General features: G+C 43.6%; 1 long non-coding RNA gene across 1 annotated transcript; it reads left to right on the top strand.

Moving 5' to 3' along the window:
- Positions 1–562: 562 nt before the first annotated feature.
- On the top strand, positions 563–20761 carry LOC144807483 (uncharacterized). The gene is made up of 3 exons (XR_013606340.1): positions 563–615; positions 13159–13278; positions 20522–20761. It is a non-coding gene; the product is annotated as an uncharacterized LOC144807483 (long non-coding RNA).
- The last annotated feature ends 6626 nt before the right edge of the window (positions 20762–27387 follow it).

Below are 27387 nucleotides of genomic sequence, written 5' to 3'. Positions count from 1 at the left end.
TCTCTTTTTTTTTTAAAGTCCCGCCCCCCACACCCTCCCTCTCGCCGAGGTCCCAGTCTATTCCTTCCTCTCTTTAAGACGCTCGACTAGCAGACACGGTATGAAAGGTACGCATACTGTAAAATGACAGTGCACACTCTGTGGACAAACTGGAATATGGGAATAGTATTGTGTGGCAATAGAACCTCTAAAAAAATTCAGCTTGGAGATGAACCAAGAATCACGCTTGAATGTCACAACTTTTTAAAACAAGGTAGTCAGGAAAGTGTGGCGAATATATTGCAGCTCTTTGCATTTTGGCAGCCTCAAGCAAATTTGAGAACAGAGTGGATGTATGTAGCAGAGGCGAGTCTGTTCACCCAATGTGAGTGGTGAGATCCGCTTTGCTGTTCTGCCTGAAGTTATGATGCTGCTGACAGTGGCCTGTCTGCTAATAGCGATGGCGTGACTGGTGGAACTATAAAGCCAAATAGGTGAAATCTATCTTCCGACACCGCAGTCTTCGTGACTGAGACCAGTAATACTGAAGACTCTGAGACTCACAGCAGTAATTTCTCCTTTCAGAGCGTTATTGCTGCAGATGGAGTGAAGCCCAGAAGTGAGCACATTACTAAGGTACCAACAAAGTTTAATATTGTTCATTTGTATTAACAGTTTCTCTTTTGCAGCTTTTGGAAATGCATTTTGTAGTTTTGTTGCATTTTGTTTAGTTTTTTATTGTGGGCTGTTATCTTCGCTTTAAAGGGAAAGATGTTGTAGTGTGTGACAGTGGCGTGGGATCAAGAAGAGACCTAAGACCAGTTCGGGGTAGGTAAGGTTCTATTTTGGAAAACGTCTTTTTATGTCAGGTTGTCAAGGTGTCTCTCTGAAAAGCTCTGGGGTCCGTGATGGCGTCTGGTTATGGTCTTGTTTCCAGATGGTTAAGAAGCAGACTTCAGGGGATGTTCCGTTCTTCCTAATTCCCCGTTGGACTCCGCCAGGGAAAAGAAACAGGTACAGATCATCAGGATATGTACTCTATCTGGACTCTCCCACAGGGAACCGGGCAAGTGCAAGGGTCACCCGTGCTAAGGTGCTAAACACTTTATTAAACGTGCGGGGGTGCAGAGGCGTGATTACTGGTGAGGAGGGGTATATTTACACGGTGAGGACAAAGAAAGGTTGGGCATATAGTGTGGCACACACGCGGCTATAGTTTACAAGAACCTCGTCTTCCTACCCAGCCCGCCAAACGCTGCCATACCTGTTGTAGCCACACTCCTCCCTTGGGAGTGTGGCACGGCGATTCACGGATCCAGTGGCCTCCTGGCTTACTCCTGTCGTCCTCGGGTTCGCCTCCAAAAGCTCCGCTCTCTGCTCCTCCGGGCCACTCTCCCACGCTCGATCCTCGGTCGGTGACGTCACACGCCAGTACATCTTCTTCCGCGTTTTTACCCACTAGGAATCCCGCGTCGTCATCAGGGGCCGGAGCTGCATACTCGTGTGTCTTCCAGTTAAAGGGGCCGTCAACCAATTCGTCAGCTAGTTCCCAGGAACAGGATTCTCCCCTGTTCCAGTCATGCTGATAATGAGGCAGAGAGGGGGAGGACGTCAGTTCACTACGCCACCACTCAACATTATCCGGTTCTTTATCTCCCGTCCCCTGCCCAGTGTTACGTTCCTTCCCCCCTGGTTCCTGCCGATTGGGAAAAATGAATTGTCTGGATAGGAAATCAGCGTTTCCATTCTCAGTGCCCTTATGTTGTATTGAAAAAGAAAAAGGTTGTAGAAAAAGGAACCACCTGAGTACTCTAGGGTTATGGGCTTTGGTCCTATTCATCCATTGTAGCGGGGCGTGATCTGTATAAAGTACAAAAGGCTTGCCTTCTAGGTAGTACTTTAATTTCTCCACCGCCCACCTTATCGCCAGGCATTCTCTTTCGATCGTGGGATATTTGCACTCCCTAGGATGTAGTTTCCGGCTAATGTAGAGGATCGGATGTTCTAATCCGTCCTCTCCTATTTGGGACAATACAGCTCCTAAGCCTATGTCCGAAGCATCCGTGGCTAAAGAGAAAGGTTTACTGAAGTTGGAAGGTATCAAAATTGGGCTTGTAGTGATGCCCACTGTAAGGGTCTTAAAGGCTTGTTTAGCCTCCGAAGGATTTAGGATGGAGGAGGGTTTAATATCCTTTCCTAAAAGGTCTGTGAGCGGAGCTGCTGTCACTGCAAAGTTGTCTATAAATCGCCTATAAGGCCTAGAAAGGCTCGTATCTCTCTCTTTGTTTTGGGGAAGGGAGTATTCATGATGGCTTTTACTTTTTCCTCTTGAGGGGCTATAACACCTTCCCCCAACATATTCCCCAGGTATTTAACCTTGGAGTATGCCGCTCTAGATTTCTTTGAGTTAATGTGTAACCCTGCCTTGTGTAGGGCTTCCAGAATAGCTGTTAAGTGTGTTAAGTGGTCTGACCAGGTATTGCTGAAAATTACAATGTCGTCAAAATAGACGGAACAGAAGGAGGAATAGGGGTGTAGGATGGTATTCATCAACCTCTGGAAGGTCGCAGGTGCCCCATGCAGCCCAAAGGGCACGACGTTGAACTCCTCTGTTGCAAAGGCAGTCTTTCGTTTATTTTCTTCCTTAAGGGGTACCTGGCAGTACCCCTTAGTGAAGTCTAGCATGGTAATAAACTTGGCTTCGCCTATCCTTTCTATTAAATCATCCACCCGGGGAATGGGATAGGCATCAAAGGAGGAGATGTTATTTAAAGCTCTAATGTCCAAACAGAACCGGGTCGTCCCGTCCGGTTTAGGAATCATTACAATAGGGGACGGCCAGTTACTTCTAGATGGACGGATAACCCCCAACTTGAGCATGTCCTATACTTCCCTTTTTAGGTCGAGGCTACCGTCCCACAGCAAAGCTGTGGGGGCGGAGCCGAAGATTTAATGAGTTCAACAGTGGTGCTTCAACACGCCTCTCTCTTCCATTGGCTAGCTTCGTAAATGGAGGCTAGCCATTGGAAGAGATGTGTGTCAATTACTATTTTACCCGCCTTGATGCGATCCGTGGGCGTTTCTGCCTCTTTTTTTAAGTCACGCCCCCCACACCCTCCCTCTCACCGAGGTCCCATACTCTTTTCCCCGGCTTGATGCGATTTGGGTGTTTCTGTCTCTTTTTTTTTTAAAGTCCCGCCCCCCACACCCTCCCTCTCGCCGAGGTCCCAGTCTATTCCTTCCTCTCTTTAAGACGCTCGACTAGCAGACATGGTATGAAAGGTACGCATACTGTAAAATGACAGTGCACACTCTGTGTGCTCTACCAGTGCTTTGGTATAGGCCTCGAGGAATCAACTGAGCACGCAGCACTTATTCACGGCCGCAGGCCGTGACTCCTTTACCACTGCTTGTTTTGACTAGAGGTTGTTTAAACCAAGAGCTCTCTCCCGGTACTTAAGTAATTACTTGAAGGGTAAAATATAAAATGTGCATAAAACTGGTGGCAAATAAGTTTTTTTCTGGATAACATGTTACTAACAGCTTCCTTCCCAGCATCCGAGGCTGATTGTGGCAGTCTGCGCGTTTACTGCACTTAAATGCATTGATTCGCACAGCCTACAAACCAAGTTGATTCTGTGAACTCTAAATGAAAAATCTTGCTGTAGCCTATTGAATGATGCTCATAGTGTCTTCTTCAGTAGGATGAAATGCTGAGCCGTGCACGCCAGGGTCACAATCCCTCACGTGCAAGTTTCAAAGAGATCTCTGTAGAAGGCGCCCAACCCCCGAGCTATCTCGTTAGATGTATAAGACTGTGATGGGTGGAGTTGCCCATGGGAGGGTTTTTTTGCAGGAGGCGGAGTCTGAGGCCTGGCAGCTGCCAGACGCAGGAGGAGAAAATGAGCGGCCAAGAGACTGAATGGTCTTTTGCAGCCTCGCCCTACGCAGGCCCAGAGAAAAAGTGTGTTGCCTCACACTCCTGCCAAGTCACAGCCCAAGGGCTTTGTCGACAGTCGATCCCGTGTTTAGAATGGATTCGAGTTTTTAGATAGCGCACACTAGAGTGCAATCAGGGCTACAAGGCGCTTTACAGCAGCTATTGTTACTGTTAGGTAGTGATTGTTACAGAAATGGCTGAGAAAAAAAGCAAAACATAAAACGACAGAGCGGAGAAGGGACAACATTAAATAGCAAAAAAATAAATGACGGGCAATACATCTCGGAAAAATGTCACATCGTGTCCTGGAGGCAGGCACAGTACTGTTATAATGCTCTTTTATGGTGCAGTAATATTTCGTTTTTGACTGCGCCGCGCTCTCCCTTCTTGCCCGGATCTGAATTGGCCTTCCTTTATGAGTTCTGACTAGTGCCGGAGGTTAATGCACCAGCTGCAGCGAACTGCAGGTGCCTCCTCCACGGGCTCAGCCCCAGGCCCTCAGACTTCTGAGGTTTGTAATATGAATGCAATGTCTGTTTAGCACATGTGAGCTGCCAGTCCCGGGTATCATGTATGTACTCGGCTGTAGTCATCAGATGCGGTCTCACTGGAGCGTAGCCTAAAAAAATACCGGGCGTATTTCCCTTCAGCGACCACAAACCATTTCTGCAGAAAGTGTGACACGACATTTGAGCGCACGTGACTAGGTGTGAGCACGGCTGAAGGCCACCAAACACGCGACCATGTTTACTTATGTTTGAACACGCTTGAGAGTGTTTCATGTTTGAGCAAGCTTGACTACGCGTGGCTATGTTTGACCTTCTTGTGTGACCATGTTTGATCTTGTGCAGTTGTGTTTGACCTTGTGTGTCCATGTTTGACCTTGTGTGGCCACGTGTGACCTTGTGCAGACGTGTTTGATCTTCCGTGGCCATGCTTGACTTTACGTGGCCATGTTTTGCCTTGTGTGGCCATGTGTGACCTTGTGCAGACGTGTTTGATCTTCCGTGGCCATGCTTGACTTTACGTGGCCATGTGTGGTGCAGACGTGTTTGATCTTCCATGGCCATGCTTGACTTTACGTGGCCATGTTTTGCCTTGTGTGGCCATGTTTGATCATGTTCGAACTTCGCCCATGTTAGAACATGTTTGAATGTATGTCACTGTGTTTAACCATATTTAAAAGTGTGTTTTAAGTCCATCCATGTTTGACTATGTTGGTGAAATGTTGCTCATATCTGAACATGATTCCCCGTATGCATTTGTGTTTCTCTCTCTTACGATGTCTGCCCTGCCACTATTTACTTGGTACCCTCACCCTCACACACTCTCAAACCCTCTCACCCCCTCACACACCCTCCCTCACCCCCTCACTCACCTTCACCCCTCACACACCCTCACTCACCTTCACCCCTCACACACCCTCACTCACCTTCACCCCTCACACACCCTCACACCCTCTCTCACCTTCACAGCCCCTCACCCACCTTCACAGCCCCTCACCCTCACACCCTCAACCCCTCATCCTCACACACCCTCACACCCGCACCACCCTCACAACCCTCACCCCCTCACTCACCATCACACCCCCTCACACACCCTCACTCACCATCACACCCCCTCACACACCCTCCCTCACCCTCACACCCCCTCACCCGCACACACCCTCACCCTCACACACCCTCACTCACCCTCACACCCTCACTCACCCTCACACCCTCACTCACCCTCACACCCTCACTCACCTTCACCCCTCACACACCCTCACTCACCCTCACACACCCTCACTCACCCTCACCCATCCTCACTCACCCTCACACACCCTCACACCCTCACTCACCCTCACACACCCTCTCACCCTCACACATCCTCACACCCTCTCAGCCTCTCACCCTCACACACCCGCACACCCTCACTCACCCTCACTCACCCTCACACATCCTCACACCCTCTCACCCTCACACATCCTCACACCCTCTCACCCTCACACACCCTCACTCACCCTAACACACCCTCACACCTCCTCACCATCACACACCCTCACATCCTCACACCCTCACTCACACCCTGACGCACCCTCACACACCCTTACCCTCACTCCCTCACCCTCACCCTCACACACCCTCCCTCACCCTCACACCCCCTCACCCGCACACACCCTCACCCTCACACACCCTCACTCACCCTCACACCCTCACTCTCACACCCCCTCACCCTCCCAACCCTCTCACCCTCACACACCATCACACCCTCGCCCTCACCCTCACCCCCTCACACACCCTCACTCACCCTCACTCACCCTCACTCACCCTCACTCACTCACCCTCATACACCCTCATCAGCATAGCATAACAAAACATAGCATGGTATAACAAAAAAAGCATAGGATACACAACCTCACAACCCTCTCACCCTCACCCTCGCTCTAACACACTCACCCTCACTCACCCTCACTCACACACCTACCCTCACCCACCCTCACTCACCCACCCTCACTCACCCACCCTCACTCACCCACTGACCCTCACCCACCCACCCTCACTCACCCACCCTCACCCACCCACCCTCACCCACCCTCACTCACCCACCCTCACTCACCCACCCTCACTCACCCACCCTCACTCACTCACCCACCCTCACCCACCCTCACTCACCCTCACTCACCCTCACCAGCATAGCATAACAAAACATAGCAAAGCATAACAAAACAAAGCATAGGATAGGAAAGCATACCAAAACAGAACAAAACATACCATAGCATAACACAACATAGCATAACAAAACAAAGCATAGCAAAACATAGAATAGTATAACAAAGCATAGCATTGCAAAACAAAACATAGCAAAACACAACAAAGCATAGCATAACAAAGCATAGCATAACAAAGCATAGCATAACAAAACATAGCAAAACAAAACATAGCAAAACACAACAAACGATAGCATACATAACAAAACATAGCATAGCATAACACAACCCAACAAAGCATAGCATAGCATAACAAAACACAACATAGCATAGCATAACAAAACAAAGCTTAGCATAGCATAACAAAACATAGCATAACAAGACATAGCATAACAAAGCATAGCATAACAAAACATAGCATACCAAAACAAAGCATAGCATAACAAAGCATAGCATAACAAAACATCTCATAACAAAGCATAGCCTAGCAAAACGCAACAAAACATAGCATAGCATAACAAAACACAACAAAACACAGCATGGCTTAACAAAACATAACAAAACAGCATGGCTTAACAAAACATAACAAAACATATAATAGCATAGCAATACACAGCATAGCATACCAAACACAGCAAAACATAGCACAGCATTACAAAACATAGCATAGCAAAGCATAGCAGAACAAAGCATAGCAGAGCAAAACATAGCATAGCATAACAAAACATAGCATAGCATAACAAAGCATAGCCTAGCAAAACACAACAAAACATAGCAAAACACAACAAAACATAGCATAGCGTAACAAAACAAAGCTTTGGATAGCAAAACTAAACATAGCATAGCATAACAAAACAAAGCTTTGGATAGCAAAACAAAACATAGCATAGCATTACAAAACATAGCATAACATAACAAAACATAGCATAACAAAACACAACAAAACAGCATAGCTTAACAAAACAAAACATAGCATTGCTGAACAAAACATAACAAAACATAATAGCATAGCAAAACACAGCATAGCATACCAACACAACAAAACATAGCATAGCATAGCATAACAAAACATAGCATAGCATAGCAAAACAAAGCATAGCATAATAAAACACAACAAAACATAGCATAGCATAACAAAGCATAGCAGAGCAAAACATAGCATAGCATAACAAAGCATAGCATAGCATAACAAAACATAGCATAGCATAACATAGCATAACATAGCATAGCATAGCAAAACATAGCATAGCATAACAAAGCATAGCATAGCATAGCATAACAAAACAAAACATAGGATAGCAAAACAAAACATAGCATAGCATACAGCATCACTCTGCACCACCACAGCATCACTCTGTGGCACCACAACATCACTGAGCTCCACCACAGCATCAATCTGTGCAACCATTCAACAACAACTGGTTCAAATATGTTATCTCAATGTTCCAAGCTTTAGTACAAATGTAAGAAAAAAATGTTAATATTTGACATATGTTCTTGGATTTTCATCACAATAAAATACACTGAACATAATCTTCACAAATGTTATTTACAAAAGTTTAAGCTATTGCCATTATAAATTACAATAACTTTTATTTAAGTATTAATTATTAAAAAAATTTAAAAACAATTGTTATTTGTAATATCAATACATGTAAGTCACGTAAATACAACACATATTGCATTACAAATGCTATAATTGTCACATTTGCAAAAGTTATAACTATTGGCATGATAAATGACAAAGCTATTAATTTCGCTATTTTCAAAAACAAAACCTAAATAAAAAATTTGTCATTTACAATACCAATAGCTCAAACTTTCCTAATACGAGACCTATTGCATTGCAAATGCTTGTTATATCCTGTCGTCATGCTGCCGGCACCCTGTAGGGTTTTTGTTTAACACATTTCTCTGGTTCTGTTTCTATTTTGTGCTCTATCAAAAGTGTTCATCCTGGCAGGTCCGAAAACATTGGAGAAAAGGGATATAAGGTGTTTTGGAGCTCAGTTTTCTAGGCGTATTTAAGTTCTTCATTAACAGGCAATTGTTCTAAGGTGCTCTGCTCTGACCCAGTAGGGATTCCGAAATGAGCTACCTTGAGTATCGGCCGATCCATTTTTTTAATAGATTGATGTGAAAGGTCTGCCTCCTCGAAGGGGAGATCTGGACCCTGTAAGTGGTTCTCCCTATGGTGTCTACTATGGGATAGGGACCCAGCCATTCACTCCTGAATTTATTAGTGGAGGAGGGTAACAACACTAAAACCCAGCCTCCCTTTTCTAGGGTTCTCCATTTCTTGCCTTTGTCATAATATTTCTTTTGCCTGTTCTGGCTATTTTCTAAGGAAGAGTATGCCATATCTCCCAGTTTGCTGAGCTAGGACTACAGCTGTTGAGGATACTCTATAAGGGTTTGCTGTTCGTGGTGTTTCTCTTGTTCACAAGTGTCCTTCATTATTTCCAAGAGGGACCAAGGTTGTCAGCCGTACAGCAGTTCAAAGGCTGAGCAACCTAAACTACTTTGTACCTGGGCCCTCAGTACATATAGTGCTAACGGTGGGACTTGGTCCCAGTCTTTGTGTTCAATGGAGAGCATTTTTTGAGGGTTGTTTTCAAGGTCCTGTTGTACCTTTCTACCAACCCATCTGTTTGGGGGTGGTAGGCTGAGGTTTTTATGTGAGACAAATCTAGCAATTTACAGACTTCCTTCATCAGTCTGGAGACGAACGGCTCCCCTGGTCTGTTAAGATTTCCTTTGGAAATCCCACCCTCGAGAATAATTCTATCAATTTCTCGGCTATGTTCTTAGCATTGGGGATTCTTAAGGGAAAGGCCTCCGGAAACCTAGTTGTGTAGTCCACTAGGACCAGGGCATAGGAATGTCCTTTTGCAGTGAGCTGTTGGGGTAGCACTAGTTTCTTTTGGATCACGGACTGCCTGCATCCTGAATCCAACAGCGCCCTTATTTGTCGTTGATTGACCGTTACCCTTACATAGATGGTCCAATCTCAGCGGTGTACATCACGGCCTTAGGTATGTACCCCACCTCCATTGGTTCTTCAGGGGCCTTTCTTCTGGGACACAGTCTAGCGATATGGCCCCATTCGCCACACTCGAAGCACTGGGGGCCTTTGAAAACTGGTTCCTTTCTTATGGGGTTCACTTTTGGCTGCTCTGGGCTGACTTTGAACTTCCTATCGGATTTTGGTAATGCGGACATCTTTGTAGTTTTGTCTTGGTCCCAAGCGAGAGTCCTAGGCTGCGCTCTGGAACAATTGGTGGCCATCTCTACGGCTTGTTGGGCAGTAAGGCCAGAATGTTGCTTAAGCCAACGTTGGCTTCCGTATGGTAACGCTTCCAGAAACTGTTCCAAGTATATACTAGTCATTATCTCTTCTTTGGACCGGCTCTCGGGTTTCAGCCACTTATCGGCTGCCATTTTTAACCGGAGATATAGAGTCTTGGGGTTTTCACCAGGAATTCCTTTTTCTTTCCTGAACCGTACACGATAGGCCTCTGAATCTAATCCTAAGTGGTCCAGGATTATTTCTTTGTTCTCTTGATATGGCGTATTCCCTGTGGCATTGGCCACCTGGTATGCAGCCTGAGTTTCCCCGGTTAACAATGGGGCCAGAAAGAAGGGCCATTTTCTTCTGCCCAACCACAGGCCCGGTCTGCCCTTTCAAAGTTAGTCAGAAAGGCATCTGGATTTTTGTAATGATACTCCCGAGGGATGCGTCGGGTGGCTCTTCGTTCCCCCCCGGATAAAGCACTGGGTTGTTGGACCGCCTTATTTAAGCCTTCGATTTGGGCCGTAATGGTGTTCTTGAAAACTTCCCTGTCTGCTTGAGCCGACGTCATTTGTCTTTCTACCGCCCATTCTAACTTTTCTTGTCCCTTTATAAGGTGTTGTATGATTTGGTCCATCTTCTGTTGGGGGATGGAAGGGGGATATCCCACTTCTGACACCAGTTGTGGCGTGGGATCAAGAAGAGACCTAAGACCAGTTCGGGGTAGGTAAGGTTTTATTTTGGAAAACGTCTTTTTATGTCGGGTTGTCAAGGTGTCTCTCTGAAAAGCTCTGGGGTCCGTGATGGCGTCTGGTTATGATCTTGTTTCCAGATGGTTAAGAAGCAGACTTCAGGGGATTTTCCGTTCTTCCTAACTCTTAGTTGGATTCCGCCAGGGAAAAGAAACAGGTACAGATCGTCAGGATATGTATCCTATCTGGACTGTCCCACAGGGAACCGGGCAAGTGCAGGAGACACCCGTGCTAAGGTGCTAAACACTTTATTAAACGTGCGAGGGTGCAGAGGTGTGATTACTGGTGAGGAGGGGTATATTTACACGGTGAGGACAAAGAAAGGTTGGGCAGATATTTTGGCACACACGCGGCTACGGTTTAGAAGAACCCCGTCTTCCTACCCAGCCCGCCAAACGCTGCCATACCTGTTGTAGCCACACTCCTCCCTCAGGAGTGTGGCACGGCGATACACGGATCCAGTGGCCTCCTGGCTTACTCCTGTCGGCCTCGGGTTCGCCTCCAAAAGCTCTGTTCTCTGCTCCTCCGGGCCGCTCTCCCTCTCTCGATCCTCGGTCGGTGACGTCACACGCCAGGACATCTTCTTCCGCGTTTTTACCCACTAGGAATCCCGCGTCGTCATCAGGGGGCGGAGCTGCGTACTCGTGTGTCTTCCAATTAAAAGGCCGTCATCCAATTCATCGGCTAGTTCCCAGGAACAGGCTTCTCCCCTGTTCCAGTCATGCTGATAATGAGGCATAGAGGGGGAGGACGTCCGTTCACTACGCCACCACTCAACATTATCCGGTTCTTTTCCTCCCGTCCCCTGCCCGGTGTTACAGTGACCTTAATGCTGCAATTTGCATTTCATTACCATCATTTGCTTACTCTGGAGAATCTCCAGGGTGTAGGAGGTTTGCTGTTCCAGAGTTCTTTCTTCAGCTTCTGGGTAGTTATCACTCTGTGGCGATCTGTGGTCCTGTTTCTCTGCTCTTCTTGTAGTAGCTCTTATCAGAGCTTCATCCATCCGTCAACGATAATAAGATGCCAGGCATCACCCAGCACACAACACAGACTATGTTGGGCTACGTCGGCGCAGTTAGAGCGAGGATAAAGTTCTCCGGACCCATCAGGCTGTGAATGTAACCTAAGGGCTTAAGATGAAATGAAGAGCTTACCTCCTTCCTGAGTGGCTCCAGACTGCTGTGTGCAGACCCGATAGCTGGCAGCACCCTGGAGTATGTATGTATAAATCAGATTATGTTGGAAGTAACCTGCAATATAGTGGCAGGCAGCACCCTGCCATAGAGTAGGGTTTCTCATAGTGTTTTAATTACTGACACATTAATGGAGATTGTCTTTTAACAGGCAGAAGAACAACACTGACCGTACATTTTTCTGGGTTTGTCTTTAAAATGACGTACACATTAGGAATGGCATTTCGTTCTGCTGGAATAATAACACAAGTTATCTTGCACTCTATGTTGTTGCATGAATTGTAGGCTGCAATAAATTCCATGTTTCATTCGAACAAGCTTTCTACAGGGCACATACATGATTTGCTGCTGTAGAGAAATAATGCTCCTGTGTACTGTGGCAGACTCAGAAATATTGAAAAACTTCATGATTTCTCTTTCAGTACTACCTAGTAAAATCTTTCACTTTTTGACTCCTACATTTAGCAGAAACATAACTTAGTACCATTAAAATAGTTGTGATGGGGAACATTCATGTGGGGTTAGGACTGGCTCGACCAGAGAGCATGCTGACTTGGAGGAGTATGGAGTTGACCACATTGCCTGGTCCGGTGTGGAACCAAGCCAGCGATGCTTTGCTACAGGCTCATTTGCCCTGATAGCTGGTCAACAGTTTGAGGAGGAGGAGGAGGTGAAGAGCTGGCTAAGTGTGCCATGAGGCTGGCATTTCAGTACATCCCTGAGAAGTGAGCTTTGATTCGATGTAGTGTTCCTCTTATACCACGTGCAATTCACCCTCTCCAAAGCCTCAAGAATTCCTGGGTGTGAAGGGCGGCTGATTCTGATTGGGTGCTTGATAGTTTTCCAGAAACTCATGTTCTTGATTGTTCATGTTTGTCAGTAGTTAATGAAACACGCCCAGGCGTTTTATCTCTTCAGTTGACACAAGCTGCAATAAAAGTTTCTTTCTCGTTGCAAGAAAATATGAACGGCTGACGAGCCTCTGTCTGTCAAAGAATGGAAGGGCTGAGGAAATGTCATTCATCTCACTGATAAGCAGAGCAGTGTCATGCTTCACCCTCACTCATGCCTCTGATTTTAACTAACATCGTTCAGAACACTGGGACTTTAGAGCCCATCCTTTTAATGAGAAAAACAAAACTACAAGTCCCATAAGCAATAGTGGTGGAAGGTGTCACCTATGACCTGGGGCAACATCCATTCAGCACATGCAGTTCCATTTTTTAAGTATTTGACATAATATTGAATTTATAACCTTTGTTTTTATGGTCATGAGTCACCAGAATACTAAAAAGGTCTTTTATTTTCAGGATCAATTAAGTAATGGTCACCAGCTTGGAAGCTCAGTTAATTCTTCAGTATTTGTCATTGATCTCCACGTGTGGCTGGTTTGGTTCTGCCCCCTGCATCGTTACCGATAACTTGCACAGGTAAGGAGCTTGTAGCAGTAACATGATAACCCCATACTCGTCTGTAAGAAGTGCGCTCCGAGGCAGGTATCGGATCATTTTTGTGAAACAAGCAAGCGCCAATATCTGCTATGTACATTTGTTAAAATAAAACACAATCAAATCACAGTATACTGTTCCGGAGGTTCAGTCCCAGAGTCATTATCTATAACTGAACGCAGACACCCTAGGAAGCATGTGCTCTTAAGACAAGTTGCGTTCACTCACCTGATGGTGACATGATTCATTATTGGGCTATTCTCCACACCAGGCCGGCACTACAATGCCTGGCGGGCACCACCAGAGGGCACTTTGTCGGAGATCTTGTATTAAGTATGCCGGATGAGCATAGTAGGACAGAGGATGTTGTGTCATTAGATGTGAGATTGGTGAAAGCCTGAATATAAGATCAACTATCGACCAGTTGCCGCAATATAGTTAATGTGATCATCCTGGTCCATGTTGAGATTAAAAACAGTGGCAGAGAAATTGAGGAACTAATGGCCCCTATCACTGTGTAAGTGTCGATCACCTATGGACCTGCTGGTAAGCTGGGGTCTATACTTCAGTTAAACATTTTCATGCCTTGTGTAGTCATGGAGAAATCTGTTGGAATTTCATCAGGACCAAATATGGGAAAATGGGTAAACGTGACCTAATCTTCTCCACAGCGTGAGGAGCTCTGTAACTCAAAGCCCTGCCCCGTGCATAGGTGATAAGGTGCCTATTAACATCTTACTGCCACAGGTGAGTGCTGTCTAACAGAGTGCACTAGATACGGTAACCCTCCTAAAATTCAGGACATACTGACTTATCCAATAGCAAGGACGCCGCATCAGAGGGCAACTGGTTTGAAAAGCACATGCTTCCTAGGGTTCCTGCGTTCAGTTAGAGATAATTTCTGTAGGACTGAACCTCCAGAACAATAATACTGTGAGTTGATTTATATGAAGAATGTGTATACTGGACTGCCATTTTCCTCAGCATCTCTTGTGCTATGTAAAATAAAACACAACACACTGGGAGGCCAACAAATCTATCATACATTTAATGCAAAAATAGCAAAATGCCAAGCAAACTAACAAGTGACAATTGTCTTTGCAACGGACGAGAGCATCCACCCTAAAGCAAGTTGGAGTATATAATGCTAATGCTACACAATGTATTTTTTATAAACTTTTCTCCTAATACAAGTCAATGAAACATGAACACGCGATAGAAACAGTTACTAAAACAACACTAATGAGTAGGAGGCAGGATCTTCTCTCGAGTGGAATGTGAGGAGTCCGTGAGGTGCAGATAAAAGATACACAGACAAGCTGCAGAATTCACTGTTTTCTGGAAATAACACTTCTGTTTGTCAGTATTCAATTTACTACAAGATGCAGGAAAGTGTGCCGATGGACTTCAGTAAATAAAATGGTTCTGGGCCCTAATAGAATCATGTAACTTTGTAGGCATATTAAGGCGAACAGTCACATCAAATTAATAGAAGAATATTGTAATTTGGTAATGTAATATATCAATGCACGTTGTGACAGTGATGTGTATGATGTGTAAACAATTATCGGTTTTAAAGAAACCAGTATATCCTGTTATGCTTTCTCAATTCCTTCTTCCTAGAGGCCACCATTGCTGCTATCCAGCTGTATTCAGCAGTGCCTCCTGTGACCTGGAATCCTGTATTTAATCAATACCAAATGTTGTCAATGCTTCTAGCCAACCCCGGTCACTGGTGCCTCTCGCACCCCACCACCCTTGGGCCTGTTATTCTTTTAGCCAGCTCCAGTGAGTAGTGGCCCCTTGGACCTGTATGTAAGCCTACTAGCCAACTCCTGTTAGTACTGGCCCAGGGACCTGTTATCATTCTAGCCAACTTGAGTCATTAGTAGCACCTTGGGACTAGTGATCATACTAACCAGCTTCAGTCAGTATTGGCTCCCTGAGACCTATTATCCTGCTAAGTAACTCCAGTCGGTAGTGACCCCTGTACCTTTAAATCCTGCAAATATTCACAACCAGAGGTTAACTCTACTGCCAACCAGTTCCATTCATTATTGACATGTATTGTTACCCTGCTTGTAATGAATAACAGGCGAGCGTTGTTGCTAGCCAGCTCCAGTCACCAGTGCCCGTCACATATTATCCTCAATAGGATCAATGCCCAAGGCCTGTGCAGCTGCTAACCTGCCCTAGTCAGTAGTGACCTCCCAGACCTGTTATTCTGCATATAATCAGCAAGGCTTCGGCCATAATAACACTCATCCCACATCTTGTGGGTATATTAGCAATGTAATTTATTTACATCATACAGTAGTTACCGCACTATATCACAGGATCCCAAAAACAAAGAAAATAAAACCGTTCAGCACTCCACCTTGTCAAAAATGACTAAATCACACCAAGCACTATAGCCTGCACCATCACATGGCACACTCAGCCACAACATGACAAGATACCACGGCAGGGATCTGGGGCCATTAATCCTCTGTTCGAGGCATGTATGCTGTAGATGCGCATGCTTCGCATACTCCTGCCATCTTGTGTTGGGTCCGGATGTTTGCAAGTTGTTTCATTATTACCCCTAGATTTATATTCCGGCATAAAAATTACCTGCACCACTTAACAAATCTTTATTCGTTTCATCCCCTCTGATACTCTCCCTCTTTGCTCTATTTGTTTCCAATTGTGATGGCTTATTCTCTACCTGTTTATTACATTCCTCCACTTGCAGCATTTCAAAGGACTGAATTTTCCCATTCTCTATCATTTTTATACTATCAGCTTGATTGTTTAGGCATTTATTTTTCATATCTGCTTGTACCTCCGATAGATCCTTATTAAATAGAGGGTAAAAGGGTTTTGTTGGAGACATATGTTTACCCTCACCTTCACAATATGATATTTGGTCATGGTTGTTTACAGTGTTCAATCTCACTATAGCTGATGCATTTGTATTTTTTATACTTTTAGAAGCTTTATTTCTTGCTTTCCGTTGTTTTTTCCTGTGTCTTTTTGATAGATGAACTTCCGGAGCTGCGTCTGTCATTGTTGATTGTGTCGGTTTATCACTTCTTGATCTTTTGTTTTATCATCTATTTTTTCTTTAACAACAACAGTATTGTCTTTACATTTTATTGTACCTTTAGAGGGGCAGTCGGTCTTGATGCTTTGAATTCCGACATTAGGAAAATTCCCTTTTACATTGTCAATTATTATTTTTAAAATATCCGGAATGGTAGCCAGTTTGTTAATTATTGGGGCACAAATACACTCTGCATACCTAGATATTAGCTGAGATTGTGCCCTTACTATTAGATTATTTTGCGTTGTTATCTTCTGCTCAATTCCGGTAACAGAGGATACCATAGCGCTCAAGAGATCTATTTGGACCTCCAATTTGTTGGACTGATATGTTAAAGCTTCTAGAGTTAATTGCGAGGTTTTAAAGAATAAATCCCAAATTGATCCCTCGTTCCCACTTCCTGGTACCTGAGTACCTCAGCTATGGTGTTGCCCATTTATGAATGATAGGTCCTTATACTCCTCTTTTTGTGTTCCTTGAAAATCATGTCCCTCATCAAAAGAATTAAAGAATGGTACACTACTATTCAAAACGTCTTTTTGATACGGAGTACTCCAACGCTGCAGAGTTTCTGGGTTGCTGGTGTATTCATCCTTATTAATTTGAGTTCCGTTATTTTGATTACATTTCGGCTGGTCCTGTTTTTCAACTGAATTTATTTTAGACAGAGTAAGATCCGATTTCAGTGGGTATTGGCTTCCCTTATGATTTTTACCCCACCATTTAGTTCATTTGGAGTTTCTTGCTCTGGTTGATTTATTTGGCCCAAATTAGATGGTTCCCCTATACCGTTAGCTTTTCGGATTTTTACTTGCACTTCTATTGGCTCTGGCTGCCTAGTCGGTAGTAATTGCTGAGTATCTCCCATTGTTAGATTTGTGCATTTTGGATCCTCTTGTGAATGACCAGTAAGTGCAATAGGTAACATCTCTATGTCCGTTATTTGACCCCAATGGTTGACTTGGTCCTTAGTTGAATTTGACATTCGTTCCACTTCATCTTCAGACTCAGGGTGGCCTCGTTCACTTACTCCTTGCTTAGGGGATATAATATTTGTTCTACTCAGTGGTTTAATTGGAGTTTGAAGAACACATGGGTTAGTTAGCAATGTTAGCATAGCACCAGTTGGATCTTTCATAAAATCAAACTTTGACGGCGACTTTCCCATTTTTCCAAATGTATGGACCTTAGATGATTTAAAGGACTGTATGTCACCTGCCTGTTTTATTTTAAACGTATCTAATATTAGTGTTTGTTGTATTTTTCTTTTCCTTTTGATAGGAGGGAAAGGTGGCCGCTCCTTTCCTGACCTCACAATACACCCTCTAAGGTGAAGAAGTCTTGCTTCTTTCAGAGAATCAAACGGGCCAGCGACAATACCAAAGGGTGCTGCTGGTTGCTTAATTAATTAATTAATTAATCGATTGATTAATATCTGGGCGCCGGGTAGGGCAGTAGTCTAGGCATGCAGATAATTCAGGGGTCGAGAGATGGTGCAACAGGGTCAACGTCTATTGTAACTTTCCCCTTTGCATAATTTCTCAGATTTTGTATAACAGACTTATTACAGACTCCAAAGGTTCAGCGACTTACGGACCGATCAAACTTAACTACTCGCCACACGCCACACACCTCTTGCCACTTGTCACTCACCACTCACTGTTCATTGCTTGTTCGTTGCTATTCATCGCTGTCACGAGTACAAGGGAGAATGCAGGCAATCGTTCAGGGGCAAGATCGGAATCCAGAGTCAGTCCCACTACCGACAGCAGATGTAGGCACTTCCCTCCACTCCTCTGCTCAGCTCTGCTCTGCTCAATGATTGGTGTATACGTAAAATCAGGCGGCAGTTCCCTGAGTTCTGAGGAATGATTGAAGCGTGCGATGTCGGACCATAGATGCGTCCATTCCTCATCGGAAATAGGACGGTGAATTAATTCTTCACACTTAAACATATACCGGGGGCGCGGGGAAAGCACTGTTTTAAGGAGGAAGCTATAGATAAAGGAGATCACCCCTTTCATGTTAGCAGTCTTGGTGAGAAAGGCCTCAAATGTTGTGAGAGGTCGAGTAGCAGCCTCCCGTATCTGAGGTGTGAGGGCCCAGTGCATCAATTGAATATACTGATATCTTTCCGTGTTCTTCAATACAAAGTCACTTTGACATTGATCAAAAGTAAGGGGATCAAAATTGTGGAACAAATGTATTAGAGATAAGCAGCCTCCCCTTCTCCAGGCATCAATGGGTCCCTCATGTTGGGCCGGGGCGAAAGCTGGATTCAAATGGATTGGAGTGAATGGGGATGGAAAAGGAGTCCACCTGTCATCGCCCGAAATTGAGTCCCATACTTTAAGAGTGGTGCGTGTGGGGCAGCTAAGGTCACCCTAGCAGCCACCTGGAAGAGAAGGGAGGCTCCAGCTATTTTCCTATGGCACTCTCGTCTTTGTAGACTGCTTAGCCTTGAACGTATGGCTGATATTTTCAGGGATAATGATAAGAATTTCGAATTTAAATGGGGCCCCCTTGTCTCCTTCCTCTCCCAGGGCCGTCCGTCTGCGGTGTGTCCCTTCACCATCAGAGCCCGCCATCTCTTCCAGTTTAGATCACAATCCCAGTGTCGACCAACCTCTCGTTAGTATGAACACGCCGCCAGCATGGGTGGGGTGGGAAGTGGTTTTTTTATTAGTTTTTTTTTCGTTGTTCCTTGTTAGATTCATAATTACTTATCCCATGTTAGGATGAGTTTGTCCACGTTTTTTGGCTATTCCGCATACAACACCTCGGTGGGGCAACCTGGAGAAATTTCCGTTACAGAAGGCCGTTGAGTTTTCTTTAGACCTATCTGCTGGCTTAGCAAAGTTGCATGATCTTCTTTTTTTTCTTTTTTATCTCTCTCTCTAAGCTCCGGGGCACTTAGAAGCTGTATCTTTCATTTGGCTTATCTAATAAGAGGAGGAGCTGTTTATATTGACCAATGCACTTTGTCCTCCTGTTATAATTCTGTTGAGGCTTTCTGATCCCCTGCGTGGGACCAAGTGATGATGTAATTTTTGCCTGTGGACTGTGGAAAAAAAAATTATAAACACATTTTTGACATAAATCAGGTGGCAGGCCAAGGCTCCTCTGTGCTCCTCTGTGCCTTGCAGCAGCCGCCGCTCGAGCAGCACCAGCAGCGCCTTAGCACCGCGGTGCCGGCAGCGGCCGTTCCTGCCCCCATCGCAGATCCGCAGAACTTAAAGCGCCCATATAACAGGACACGGGTGAAGCGGGAACTGGTCACAAAACAAACCCTGGCAGTCGTCCCAGGCTCCGCTCCGCTTGCTCGTCAACTCCTCCTCGGCTCGGCCCCTCGGCTCTAATCGATACGCTCTGCACTCAACACCGAATCACAGGCCGACAACAACTGTGAACACCAGCAGAGGGAAGAATTGTGTGTTTCCCCCAGTTAGAGAAAAAAACAGCATAAGTCTTGGCTGCTTCTGCTGCACCCAGAGTCTTATGCGTCTTTTCAGTCTAAGTTTTCTGTCTGGAAAAAGATTGTGTCCTGGTTTTCTGCACCCAGTAAATCCATATGCAGAAAAACCTATCGACTAATGATCAGGTGGAATAAAATGAACACATGAAAGTCCGCCTTCATTTCATTGCCCTTGATTCATACTCTGGACCATAGTTGAGGGATATATTTTGGCATAGTCCTCGCAGCACACAATAGATTTGCTTGAGGCAGAGGCCAAAACTCAAAAGTCAGGATACCAGATACAAGTAGGTGGTAACTCAGGGCAGGGGAAAACGCCTGTTGTCCGTGGAGGAGTCATTCCCTTCCCAGAAATCTGCATTAAAAATTAATTAATAGTATATATTTTTTTAATATTTGTTTGGTGCCAGTCCATATGACTTTCAAATCTGTCTTTGGGATTCGATGTTGCAACTCCATAGGATACATGTTCCTTTGTGAGCTTAATAAAATGTTGAAAAATCTACACAACCTCACTCCTACATCCAATTACTCTCATGCTACCATTCTGCACTCTGCTCTGTCTGAAAAACAGCTCAGCATTTTCAAAATTCTGCATTGATTTGGCTTGTAAATTATATTTTTGGAAATGTACATGTATTAACTATTTAATTCTAATACTATAGGTGATTGAAATTACGGACGAAGAAAGCAAGATTTAGCACTAAGCAACTGAATGTCAGTGCCATAAGAAGGATTATTTTGAAAAACTGAAGGACATCCAGCATTCTACGTTTAAACAATTTCCAAAAATCTAAGTGTGGCGAGGAAAGTACTATACCTGTAAGTGAAGTCTCTAATTTTGCATTTCATTAACCCAGAGCAAAGTCATATCTGTGCACACAGCATCAGAAATAATGTAGAAAGACCGCTTCAGCATCCTCATCTGAAATATTATCAGAAAGACAAATTGCCTCAGAATGACAGAATAACGTTCATCTAAAGCATCATCTAATTCTAGAGAGGAAGCACACACTGCATAAAAGAAAGTTACAACTAAATGTTTCTTCTGGATACCATCAAAGAAAAGACGCTGAAAGAAGACTCCGAAGCTGACACGTTAACAACCAAAAGATTGGAAAATCACCTTTGTTCAACAACCGTTTTAACCAGTTATGCAAGTTTGAGACTATCTGCCTCTGGATATAACACCTCGACCCACTCTGCTCAATCTGGCGAAAACCTTAAAAATTCACCACTTTATTGTGTTAATGACCATCTCAGATAGTTTCCTTTTTATTATGTACTGTTCTGTAATTCTATGTAAATCGCCTCAACATTATCTGTTGTGCGTGAGTGATATGTAAAACTGTTAAATATAAAAATGGATTAAAGGAGCACCGTTGCGCTATAGCTAATGTAAATAAATCCTCATCTTCAGAACTACAAACCTTAACCTTACACCAAACATAGAAAGGGTAGAAGGAACTGATGTTCTGCGACTAATGATCCACAATAGTACTCTGCACGTTCTAACGCCCTCAGTTTCTGCCATTAAAACAGTGCAAAAAGGTACTTATCAGTTTAATCATTAAATATCAGACTAACACCTTATTACTGCATTGCTAAGAACCTATAGAAATAGATTGGAGAAAAACTTCAGTCACAAAATAAGTTGCTGCTGGAGAGGCTATAACCTAAAGACTATTATCTGCTAGGAAAATTTCAACAGGTGTTGTTACAGGACTGCTTCCCGACATTTTTTGCTCAATTCAAGTGTTGAGAAGATTATACACAATTTCTTTTAGAGATAAGTGCTGAACATTATCTAAACAAGCACGACTCTAAAATCGAGGCAAAATAACCGAAGTTGGGGAAAAAAGTTACCTGTGTCCAAAAAGATACAGCCATAAATCTTATCTCACAGAATTTGACAGAATGCACACAGGGGGAAACCACTTTCACTGCAAAGTATGCCAAAAGAGTTTCAGGCGTAAATCTTATCTCACTGAGCATATGAGAATCCACACTGGGGAAAAACACTCTCCGTGTAAAGTATGCCAAAAAAGTTTCAGGCGTAAATCTTATCTCACTGAGCATATGAGAATCCACACTGGGGAAAAACCTTTTCAGTGCTCTGAATGTCAGAAAAGGTTTGGTATCAAACTGAGTCTATATCGACATGCATTAACCCACTCTGTGGAAAAACCTTACCAGTGCGCTGAATGCCAAAAAAGATTCAACCAAAACTCTCATCTCACTGAACATATGAGAATCCACTCTGGGGAAAAACCTTACCAGTGCTCTGAATGCCCAAAAGATTTCAAACTTAAATCACTTCTAATTGCACATGTGAGATTCCACACTGGGGAAAAACCTTATCAGTGCTCTGAATGCCAGAGATGTTTCAGTGACAAAATGAGACTCACTAAACATACAAGGACCCACTCTTGGGTAAAACGTTATCGGTGCACTGAATGTGACAAATGTTTCAGTGAAAAAAGCAGTCTCGCTCAGCATATAAGAACCCACACTGGGGAAAAACCTTATCAGTGCTCTGAATGTTACAAATGTTTCAACCAAAAATGCAATCTCACTGACCATATAAGAATCCACACTGGGGAAAAACCTTATCAGTGCTCCGAATGCCAAAAATGTTTCAGCCAAAAATCTCATCTCACTGAACATATGAAAATCCACTCTGGGGAAAACCCTTATCAGTGCTCTGAATGCCAGAAAAGTTTTTGTAATAAACGTGGTCTATCTCGACATGCAATACCCCACTCTGTGGACAAACCTTATCAGTGCCCGGATTGTCAGAAATGTTTCAAAGACAAAAGCAGTGTCACTCAGCATACAAGCTACCACTCTAAGACTAAGGAAAAACTTTATCAGTGCTCTGAATGCCAGAAATGTTTCGGTAATCAAAGCACTCTGACTCAGCATACAAGAACCCACACTGGGGAAAACCTCATCAGTGCACAGAATGCCAGAAATGTTTCATTGACAAAAACAGTCTCACTCGGCATACAATAACCCACACTGGAGAGAAACCATATCAGTGCACGGAATGCCAGAAATGTTTCAATGAAAAACGCTATCTCACAGTGCATATAAGATCCCACACTGGGGAAAAACCTTATCAGTGCTCTGAATGCCAGAAAAGGTTTTGTAACAAACAAAGTCTTTCTCATCATGCAATGACCCATTCTGTGGAGCAACCTTATCAGTGCATTGAATGCCACAAATGTTTCAGTGTAAAAAGCAGTCTCACTCTGCATATAAGAACCCACACTGGGGAAAAACCTTATCAGTGCTCTGAATGTTACAAATGTTTCAACCAAAAATGCAATCTCACTGAGCATATAAGAATCCACACTGGGGAAAAACCTTATCAGTGCTCCGAATGCCAAAAATGTTTCAGCCAAAAATCTCATCTCACTGAACATATGAAAATCCACTCTGGGGAAAACCCTTATCAGTGCTCTGAATGCCAGAAAAGTTTTTGTAATAAACGTGGTCTATCTCGACATGCAATAACCCACTCTGTGGACAAACCTGGTATTTGCATTTAACTTCGATGGAGGCCTGTCTTTAGTGATTCTATTCCACGTGAAAAAGGGGCTGTGTGTGACAGAGGCAAGAAGCCTTCAGCATTTAGAGCGCGTTCATTCAGATTCATGCTGTCGGCATGGGACTACATTTCCCAAGTACTCGTGGTCACGTGACTGCATCAGAGCAATGCGATTATACAACCTGAGTCAGTTGCCACACACCAAATTCGGCTTTAGCTAGCTCTGGATCCTCTATTCGAGCAACAGCGATTACTATGGACACCGTCCTCCATCTGCTGTGGTATAACGGATTGCTGGCACACCGTATACAGTTATGGGTCTCTGACCCTACGTTTGTTATATCTGTAATTTTTTCTTCATCGAGTTCCCTGTATACAGAAATGGGTCCCTGAACCTACCTTTTTGTTTAACTTGAATCTTTTGTGCTTTGAGTGCGTATTGTCATTTTTTTTCTTGTTCTGAAAACGTAAAGCATGCTGCATTCATGTTAAAGATATGGAAGTGTCAAAGCACACTCTCTCATGTCGTAGGAAAGTTCTCAGTGCACATGTGGCAGGTGTTGTGTCTTGAAAACAAAGCACGCTGCACCCATGCAGAGGTCAACTATTTTAAGCCCATTTCCTCCACTGCATTGCAGCTTTGTTATTACAGTGCACATCAAACACGTCCGCAGTTTTCAACTTGAAGAATGCTGCATCTATGTTTAAACTAGGCAGTGTTATCATGTGCCTTACTGCTGCATATTTTAATGGGGCCGTTGCTTCTGAAATCTAAGCACGCTGTACTTGTGTGTTAGGCCAACTAGCTCTAAGCGTCTTTTTTTTCCCATAACACCACATGTTTCCTTTGGAAGTTACTGCACTAGGTTCTGCCTTTGTTCACCCTGTGCTGCCGCAACACACGCCTGTTATGAGGCACGAGCCATCAAAAACATTGATACACAAACTTCAAGGCAGACACACAACTGCCTCCACGGTTTTGGCGTGTCTCCCTCTAGTGTTAACCACCATTACGCTGCCCGCTTGTCTCGATAAACCTTAGTGACATCTAAATACATGCTCAGGGAACGTATTAGGCACTTCACAACCATACGAAAATACCTCAGTCACTATTGCAGACACCGCCTATGAGTATATGGACAGTTTTTAATCTACATGGGCACACTTTTTCTTTACACTTGTTCTGAAATGCCTAGACTTGTTACAGCCTTCCAGAAGATTTATTTTCTTACCATGCTCCCCTACCTATAATTCTTTATTAGGGCGGAGAGTCACCCTGAGCCGCATGCCACGGTGAGTTGAGGCGCATTTCCCGACATCAGCGGATTAACCTTTCTACAGTATATTATTATTGTAGTGAATCTTGTTGTCTATAAATTAATTTATTTCCCACCTATACTAAGAATAACAGACATTGACTATTCAGTATATGGTTGTGTCCTGTTTGAACAGGTTTGTATGTCCTGGACTGAATAGTTTTGAAATGTAACGCTAGCACAGTTGTTCAAATGTCTGACCTAGATTTTTTCAAACCATTCTTATATTTCCTATGTATGTATTCTTTTAGGCACCACCAGTGAATTCACCACTCTATGTAGATTAATATGATCCCTGGATGGTTTTGTATATCAAAACCCTTCTTTATACTTATATTGGTTCGTACACCATTTTTAGGTCTCGCCTGAGCCAGGCTGCATGGATTGTTCTGCGAGGCTTTTAGTAAGGGCTTTAAACTCTGAACACACTCTTGCGGGTGTGCTTATTTATCCTGGCTGTCTCTGTTTATCACCTTCCCCTTTTCTGCCTTTCCCTCTCTTGCTTTTGGACCTTTTCAATGTTTAACAAAAAGCTGTAAAACCTGCTGACCGATATTTGTTCTTTTAATAAAGCGTTTTTTTACCACCCTTTGCCTGGAAACTGTGGCAGATTGGAAGACGACAAACCCCTGAAAAATGGACCTTGTCTGCCGGTTTCTAAGCATTAACCAAGGAGAAATGTATTGCATGATAGCTTGGAGAGATGAACTGACCAGTCAGAGATCCCATGGCAGCTCTGTGGAGACTCAAATTCACGAGCTCCTTCTTGCAAGGAGTTATGGGAACCAAATCATGCATGCCATGCCCTCTGACCTTTTGCAGGCGACATAGTTAATTTTAAATCCCCCCTTGCACACAAAAATTCAGAATTCCTAAGAATCCATTCTTTTGAGGTCTGGGGCGTGGCGTCTGTCTTCTATATCGATGCGTTTTAATACAAAATAATGAAAGCGCCTAGATCTGTGCACCATATATGTCAAGGTAGTTAACGAGAACGCTGCGTTCCCCATTGCATCTGTTCCCTGCGGCACGTGCATCATTCCAGAAATCCGACCCAGAGCTGGAGGCTCCTGCTGCATTCCTGTGCTTTGTTAGCCGGGTTCATCTGAAACATTTAACCCCGGTTTGTCCAAAATGCCTTCAGTATTGATATAGTGCCTTTTTATTCCTTTACATTTACTTTCCAGTTTGCCCAGTAACATTTTCTTTTTGGGAGGAGGTATGTTTTTGATAATTCAAATGTAACTCCTGTAGAGGCGCACATTTCCACAGAGGATATCGCATTCACAGTATATCCTTCCTGCCACATGGGAGATGGGTGTGGGCCGGAACGTTTTTCTAAATCATCCAATTTTATTTTGTATATTTAGAAAGCTTTTTTCCTATCCTTGTGCTTGCGAACATGAACTGTATTAAAAATACAAGCCTTGACTGAGCCAATAGACTCTTCGATAGATATTGTTTGTTGTGTTTTTCTCTGCCAGGCCCATAACATATAGACTGTTCACACACTTTCTGTAGTATGCTTCGTTCTGGGCAGATCAACTCTAAGCTCCACTCTACTTCTATCCTCGTGTCAGTGCAGCCCGATGTAAACAGTAATTGTAATGTATTTGCATTTATATAACGCTTACTACCCCTGACGAACATTGAAGCGCTTTTCCGGCGAGTAGCACGCTACTCCAGGACCCAAAAATGGTTAGTGATGAATTAGTATAGGGAAATATAAACTTAATTTGAGAGCTGACATGTTGGTCTGTTAGTTCGGTTGAAAAAGATAGTGGAGGGATAGAAGAGGGAAGGTTTTGCATTTATATAGTGCTTGCTACCCCTGATGAAGTGTTGAAGCGCTTTTCAGCAAGTAGCATGCTACTCCAGAACCCAAAAAGATGAATAGATAGATCAATTATGGTAGGTAGGTTGTTTTATTATATACACACAACTGAATGAAAATTTAAAAAAGTCTGTTGTAAAGTTGTATCCAAGAGACAAGTATGGTCTCTGATAATAATGTAAACAATACGGATACGTTTTAAGTTGGCTTGACATCAAGGCTGATGCCCAGTAATGTTGATGCAAAGTCAGTTGCGCTAGACTATTTTAGACTCTTGTTGAATTGTAACATCCACCTTATAGGTACTGCTATTTGTATCAGGTCCACATTGTAGGCAGACACAAACGCCTAAATTGTGCACTATTTATATTAAGCATAATGTAGGTGAGCAGATGACAAAAACCACTGTACAAGCTTGCTGGAATGGGAAGTGTTTAATCAAAAGGTGAATTGAATTCAAGTTTAGGTGACAATTTAAAAAATGTGTATGGAGTTTGTATATATTTAAAATTGTTGCTCTTCAAAAAGGCTTGAATCAATAAATTGAATTGAAATTCAAGTTTATCATTTTAATCATGTTGTTGGAAAAGATGTGATTTTGAACCCCATGTGGCGGTTCCTTTCCAGAAAGCATTCAGGTTGTAATCATGAATCAAATAATGCTGAGGATGATAATATATTCAAATTGAATTCAAATTGCACATGAAATGTTCATTGTTCAATATATTTCTCTTAGTTTTTTAATGTAAGGACTTTATTGCTTAAGGAAAATAATTAGTATTTGTTTTTCTATATGTAGGAAGTATTACATTAATGAAATCACTGTAT

The sequence above is a fragment of the Lissotriton helveticus genome, unplaced genomic scaffold (genome assembly GCF_964261635.1).
Source record: "Lissotriton helveticus unplaced genomic scaffold, aLisHel1.1 SCAFFOLD_392, whole genome shotgun sequence".
Lineage (NCBI taxonomy): Eukaryota > Metazoa > Chordata > Amphibia > Caudata > Salamandridae > Lissotriton > Lissotriton helveticus.
Note: the sequence above shows the minus strand (reverse complement) of the source record. Positions and strands in the feature narration are given on the sequence as shown.